Below are 7,276 nucleotides of genomic sequence, written 5' to 3' on the forward strand. Positions count from 1 at the left end.
TTTCTATAAAGTCAATAAACTAAGACAGTGAGACTGAGTAACTGGTTTTGGGGAGAAGTACTTTTGGAGGTCTTTCTGAGGACATGGCTTTGCATTGAGACCTGAAGGGTAGGAAAAAGGCAGCCTTGGGGTATCTGACAACTGGAGCCTTTTCTGGCCATTGTGGACAGAGGAGACTAGGTGAAAGAGCCTGTGGGGCAGGGTGATGAAATCTCTTGAATTTTTTGTTCAAGTTACAGGGTTACAAAATCTTACCATGGAAAGAATCAATGTCTCTCTCCCCACTGCATTTCAACAACTATTCATTTCAAGAAACAAAATCATCCTGCAAGCAGAAAAGAGATTTGGTATTCGGATCATGCTTACGCCAAAATGAACTCAGAAAATTGACCTGAAACACAAAATCAAGGCTCTTGTTTCAGTAAAGCAAACAAACAGCAATCAATAAGGAAATCTTCCTCTGATAAGAAGCTCTACTCAGACCTTCCCTTGACTCTTGTTTTTCTTCCTATTTTAACTCTGTGTGTATGCTTGGTTCCTGTCTTCCCTGAGAACCTTTTTTTCCCCTGGTGCCACACTCTAAGTGTAAAGACAGTGAGAAGCTATCGGGTCAAGCTGGGCAGGTGGCATGGAGGTGTCAGGTTGTTTGTGTGTTTGCTGGGTGGGATCCAGAAGGAACTTACGCATCACCTGCAGCCCTAACACCATTTTGTGGGCTTTTCCCAGTGAAAAGAAAGAGGAGAGCTAAAGAGTTCACATTTCTAGGAGCTCTGAAAAACGGGCTGTTATTCCTGATGAATGTAATATAGAACTTAGCTCAGTTCCTAACTATGTGTGGCCCCGGAAGTCCTGAAGAAATCTCATGATTCTAAAAGCTTCTCCTAAAGCTGTTTACTAACAAGTAGAACAAGCATATTCCAATATAGTAGATAGTAAGTTTGTTTTTTTTTTTAATCTGATTAAAAGTCTACTTTTATTATAAATGAAGAGGTTCTCTAAACCAAAACAGATATAGTCAGATATTCCAAACAAACTTTGCCTAAATTTAGAACTTGAATTTTAAAACTACTTTAGAGAATAAATTTACTACGCTATACCACAAAACTTTCATGGGTGTCAATTCTGAATATAAGGTTTGAAATCTCTTGGACCTTTTACTATACACTCATACAACATATAAATTTATAAAATATTATCACTGATAAACCACATATTGTCCAGCTTAAGAAATGGCATCACATACAGCTCCTGAAATATCACAATTCCACCAAGTATAGATTTTCAAAAATTTTCATTTTGGATATGAGGTAATATGTTTTCTCCACATCCTGCCCTCACTTAACAGGCAAGAGGAATTTAACTCCTTTAAGACTGAAAAACAAGTATGCCCCTCTTCATTAAAAAAGATTAAAGAAAAAAAATCATGTCTTCTTGATAATTCATAAGTAGCTCTTAAATCTTCCTTTTATTCTATTGTATTTAAAAACTGTTCTTCTTGAAGTTTCAATTTAGAGTCCTCTCTGATTCTTTCCAGCAAGTCTGGTTTAAAAATAACATCCAATGCAGTCATTGCCAGAGCTTTGGCTGTAAGCAAAGTGTAGAACTGAGCTTCTTGTGATCACACAGCCTCAGTGTATTGTTCAGTATGATTCAAGGCATTGGATCCAATGTAAAAATACGGATGAAGTCCAGGAACCACAAAAGTAACATTTCCAACATCAGTAGATCCTGAAGGGCTATTCAACATTGTATCTTCTGAAATAAATTCTATTCCCAGCTGTTTTCCATTTTCCATATAAGCTTTCCAAAGACTCTTATTGGGAAGAACATTGTAATAATCATGTGCTCCAGCTTTAATTTCTACTGTGCACCCTGTAGACATAGCTGCAGCTCTGAAGCAATCTTCTGCCTTTTTAGTCAAAACTTGAAGTTCTTTCATTGAGGGTGCACGGAAGTAATAGATTAATTCAGAATAACAGGGAATGATATTGGGTTTTACACCACCATTTTTTATTATACCATGAGCTCTCCAGTGTGGTTTCATTTGCTGTCTTAACACAGATTGTTGTAGGCAAGAACAGCAGCATCTAATGCATTTACTCCTTTCCAGGGATAAGCAGCAGCATGAGATGCTTTTCCATAGTATTTCACAGTCATATCATGTTCAGCGACATCTGGTAGATAAGCAGCATTTTCTTGAGATGGATGGGCCATAAAAACAACATCAAGATTTTTAAAAGCCCCTGCTTCAATTAAGTCAATTTTGCCACCACCATCTTCTTCTGCAGGGGTTCCCAGGACAATTACCTTCACAGGCGGAAGCGGCCCGGGGAGGCTCTCCAGGGCCCCCTTTACGCCCAGCGCGGCCGCCGCCCCGGCCTCGGCAATGAGGTTGTGGCCGCAGGCGTGGCCGATACCTGGCAGCGCGTTGTATTCGCACAGAAAGCAGAAGTGCAGCGGCCGCCAGGCGGCGCTCGACTCCTGGACCCCTCCGCAGGCTCCCACTTGGCGCAGAAGGCCGTGGGCAGCTGGTAGTGCGGCTGCATGGCCCAGGAAGCGGCAGGCGACTCCGGTCCGGTACGGGCGCGACACTGAGGGTTGCCATTCGTTGCCGGTCACGAAAAAAGACAAAAAGGAAAAAAAAAAGTTATGTGTTATGTATTCAGCATTCATGTTAAAAATTAATAGAAAACCTGGTTTACCTTTTCCAGTTAAATGGTCCTAGAGGAGGGGCCAGCCAGATTCTACATTTTCCACGAACATCAAGTCTGAGATAGGTTGTGTTTCTTTTTGAATGTTGATGCTGGCGATACATCAAATATAGGGGATATTCTCCCCACATTTCAAACTGAAGGGTCCTATTTTATATTTTTTGTTTGGCGCAGCATCCCTAGTAAACTGAAATTCCACCTACTCCCTTTGTACAGGCATCAGGGGAAAAGTACCTTCTTAAAATTCCAAGTCTTCTGATAGAGGAAAGCTTCCTCTTTGGTTAGTGGAATTTTCCATTCCCGGGATACATAGGCATTTTTACCTCAGTACAGCTTCCTCTTGGTTTTTGTGATTGAGTTATTTTTAGTTACCATGTTTCTCCTAGTCCTTGTTTAACTATGCTGTATCTATACTTCTCTTTCTCCATTAATTAATTTTTACAGCTCTTTTCTTAAACCTTTCCTACACTAAAAGATATTCTAATTTTTTTATGTCCTGTTAAAAGAAAAAAATACAAGAAAAGGGGGAAACATCTGGTTTCTCTAGAAATCAAATATCAAATCTGCCCCCAAATCAGATGCCTGATTCCAGGTTTATAACACAAATTCATTCACTAGTTCAAATTCACATTCATTCACTCGTTTGTTAGTTCTTTTATTTTTGCTTAACCTTAAAAGAATGTTTTTGCTTTTAGACCCAATTCCAAAATAGGAGAGCAACAGCAATGTTGTTTGATTATTATAGTGTGTGATTATGTGCAGCTAAGCACATACATGACTTCTCTTAAATCTCACAGAACAATCCTATGAAATAGGTTGTATCCCCATTTTATAGATGAATAGGCAGAACTAAGAATCTTAATCACTGTGTTTATACTGCTTACTAATATGTGTAGAAAATATACATTTCTGAGCTAATTGGAAATTTATTAGTGTATTTAAAGCAGCTGTAAACTCAAGGCAATCTTAAAATTTTTGATCTGGTTTAGAAGCATGTCAAAAAATTCAACAATAATAAAAGAAATGTGTAGGCACATTTTGTAGTGGTTCATGTTCAGCAGGTATTGATGTTTACAGGGCTTGGTATTCACTGGTAATATTATGAGAGATATCAGTGAATGTCACAGCCAGACTCTTGGACTCCATTTAGTTATGTTGTGATCAGTGAATGGAACAGCCCAATAGTGAAATGTACCATGGATTTTCAGATCAAATAGAACTCGATTTTTCCCCTACTCTTGGATGACCTTGCAAGCTAATCAACCCTCAACCTCAGCGTATTCATCTATAAAATGGGAATAATAATACCTCATATGACAGTGGATAAATTGCTTAGAGCCTTATACATAATAAACATTTAATAAAATGGGAATTGTTAGTAACAATTATCATAATCATAAAATCTGAGTTGGGAAGGATTTTAAGGGTCAGATAGGCTTAGTACAAGTTCTGGTTCTAGTAGCAATATAATCTTAGTTAAGTCATTTGCCTCTCTGAGTTTCCATTTCCTTATCTGGTTGACAGTGTTAAGCCTAATGACCTATACCTTTGGTATTGAACTACTTGATTTTGCATATATTAAAGTGTGACTTCCATTAGGATATAATATTCTTGCTAAAATTACAAAAATCAAAGAAAAACAAAAACTATGCTGTGTCCTTGGGAGAACTTGTTTCATGTAACTAGGGCTTTTTCTTTTCCTCTTCTTTCTTTTTCTCCCCCGACCCCCAGGATAACATGATTAGTCATTCAAAGTACAAGCTTCCAGACCACTTAAAATCACAGCTCAATAACCCACCAGCTCTACGGCCTTTAGCAAATTACTTAAGCTCTTTAAATCTCTGTTTCTGATCTGTAAAATGGAATGATGTTTCCTCGACTGTTTATATGAATAAAAAATATTACCCACCAATTGGATTGTTTTATGAATTAAATGTTAAGCAGCTAGAACGGTGTAGGCAGAGTAAGCACCGAATACACTCTGCTGCTGTGTACAAAAAAAGAACTATTATAAAACACTGAAAAGCACTTTGCAAACTAGAAAGCCCTGTGGAAAATTTTTTTCTATAAATGAAATAATAAACATCAGCTATCACCTTTTATGGAAAATTGAGGTTGATTCACATCAGCAAGAGAAAGCTGAGGACTTGATTATGGCTGTGTCCTGTCTTATTAACAAAGTACACTATGTTAGAAAACAGGCTCTTGACATTCCCGCCAGCAGATACATTTTAGTTAAACGTATTTTTACCTTTCAAAACCCTTTCAATTGTTCTCCAGAATACGCCAGAAAAGCTCCTGTGTTAGTAGCTAACCCACTTTTTAAATCCACTCATGTGCCTTTAATTGCCTTTAGCGTGCAGGGTTGGGGCAGCAGGATGGTTGGAACGGCAGTCGGTGTTCGCATCACGCTCTCACCCAGCAGCCCCAATCTCAGGAAACACCCGTTGCTGCAAGGCCTTGGGCAGGATAAGGGGAGTTAAGACCGGCAGAGAGGATGAGCATTTCCTGTCCAACTTTATATGGAGCACTAGAGTGTGAAGTCAGTAATAACAGCCGTAATATGCTGGACTTTGAAGCAAAGGTGAGAAAAGAACCTACGTAAAGAATTTTGCTGTGCATTTTCCTGAAGGGCGTTCCTCCGCTTGCAGGCTCTTCCCTGAGGTTTAAGTACAAAATCCCTTAATCCTAGACTTAACATTTCTACTCCTTATGTGCAAATTTATTTTATTTCTGTAGACCGTTCCTGTGTGCCCTGAATAAAAAGCTCTGAGTGAGATAGTTATGTGTCATGTAAGATCTTGCCTAACCTGCTTTTCACTGGTTTGGAACTGGGAGTGCAATAGCTGTTCTGATGTGGATAGTTACCTGGTTTTAAAATCCAAATTTTCTTCGTCACTGGATGTCAGATTTTATATTTCACCAGCTAGCAAGTCTATAAATACCATGTTACTTTCTCCCCTTCTCTCTCCAAAGGAGACTTCATCTCCTGTAGCATTCTTCATGAACTTGTGCCCTGTGGTGGGATCCTGGAGACCTCAAAGCAAACTTTCCTTTATAAGCACAATACTTGTAAAAGGTATCTTTTATCTGCTTGGTGCTATTTAAGGCACACTGGGGGAGTTCTTCACTCCAGGTTATTTTCCCCAGTAATTATGCCGTTGGTGATTTATTTCTTTGGGGTCCACATCCTTCCTCCTCAAAGCCCCATGTTTCCCTGGAAGGATAGTACCGAAGTCTCCAGAACTTTATCATTCCATCACTTCCTTTAACCAGCTCTCCTTTGTAGAGCTGCAGAAGGGATGGTAGGGCAAGGGTAGCAAAGGTCGTGGAGTCCCTGAAATGGGGGTTTAAGACACAGAAGTCCAAGCAGAGCCTGAAGTGCCCTGGATTCTTCTGTACCTGGAGCCCCCTGGCCTGCCTGGGCGGGAAGTGAGAAGGCCCACCTGCGGTTAGGGCTGTACGTGGGCAGTATTTTCCATAGTGATGGAAGTAAATCATGGCCTTTTAGAATGAGCTCGTAATTGGAAATTCTTTCAATTAAAAAAATCTTGCTTATGGAGGAGTAGAGCCTCCTAAAATGCCTTTCATCCCACGTTATTTAACCTGTATGTCCACGGAAAGTTCTGCCTCCCAAGGAAGAGTGTAGAAAGAGGACTCAGGCTCTAGTCACCAGAGTCTCTACAAAGGAAGATTTTTAATCTTTTCTGCTGTTGTCTTTTATCCCCATGGTTATTACAGTAACTAATAATTTTGACCATTGGTCCTCTCACCCATCTGTTCTCGAGATGGACTGGATTCGAGGATGCCTACTCATTAGCTATGAGACTGGTGAAGTCACATTACATTTGAACCTGATTTCTGTATGTAAAAGTCAAAACATAACATGAATGCTTCCTGTCTGCCTCACAATGTGGTCCTGAGCAAAATGAAGAGCTTCTTCTGAGCATTCAGTGAACACATCATAATAAGTGCCGAGCAAGGGGTTCATGCTAAGTGCAGAGGTGTGACTTGGTCCTGTATCTAGGGAGATTAAAAACAGGACTCTTCCAAAGAAGGTTTCTTCCTTATCTGTTGTATCCTCAGTGTGTAGACACCTAGGACGAATGTTCTATTTGTTCAGTGGTCATGTGCAGGGTGATTTGTGGGGTGACATTATACATGATGCAATATGGGAAAACGGTGGATTACTACTTTCAGGGGGTGCGGAAAGACCTCCCAGCAGAGGTAACATTTGAGTTGGGCCTTGATGTATGAGTAAAACTTAATGAGAATCTTAATATGTTGCCCTTGTTTTTGGCGCTTCACAGAGGACTAGCACTAGTCTCTATAGTAGCATCTGGGAAGTGTTCACTGACTTTTGACGTGTCCGTTCATCCTAGTAAAATCACCTCACAGATGTGTTTATAAATGCAGTAAAAACAGACTTTTTTTCACACGAAAGTTTTAGAATATAAAATTTTGTAATTAAAATTAATTTAATTTAGCACAATATTAATTTAGCTAGGCCCTTTTCACCTGATATCACTGCACCCTCAATTAAAATGTGCTTTGATTTTAGACCT

General features: G+C 39.6%; 1 pseudogene; it reads right to left on the reverse strand.

Moving 5' to 3' along the window:
* Positions 1 to 1,465: 1,465 nt before the first annotated feature.
* LOC103606087 lies at positions 1,466 to 5,118 on the reverse strand (annotated as a pseudogene).
* Positions 5,119 to 7,276: the final 2,158 nt, after the last annotated feature.

Source organism: Galeopterus variegatus, unplaced genomic scaffold (genome assembly GCF_000696425.1).
Source record: "Galeopterus variegatus unplaced genomic scaffold, G_variegatus-3.0.2 Scaffold6278, whole genome shotgun sequence".
In the NCBI taxonomy this organism is placed as follows: Eukaryota; Metazoa; Chordata; class Mammalia; order Dermoptera; family Cynocephalidae; genus Galeopterus; species Galeopterus variegatus.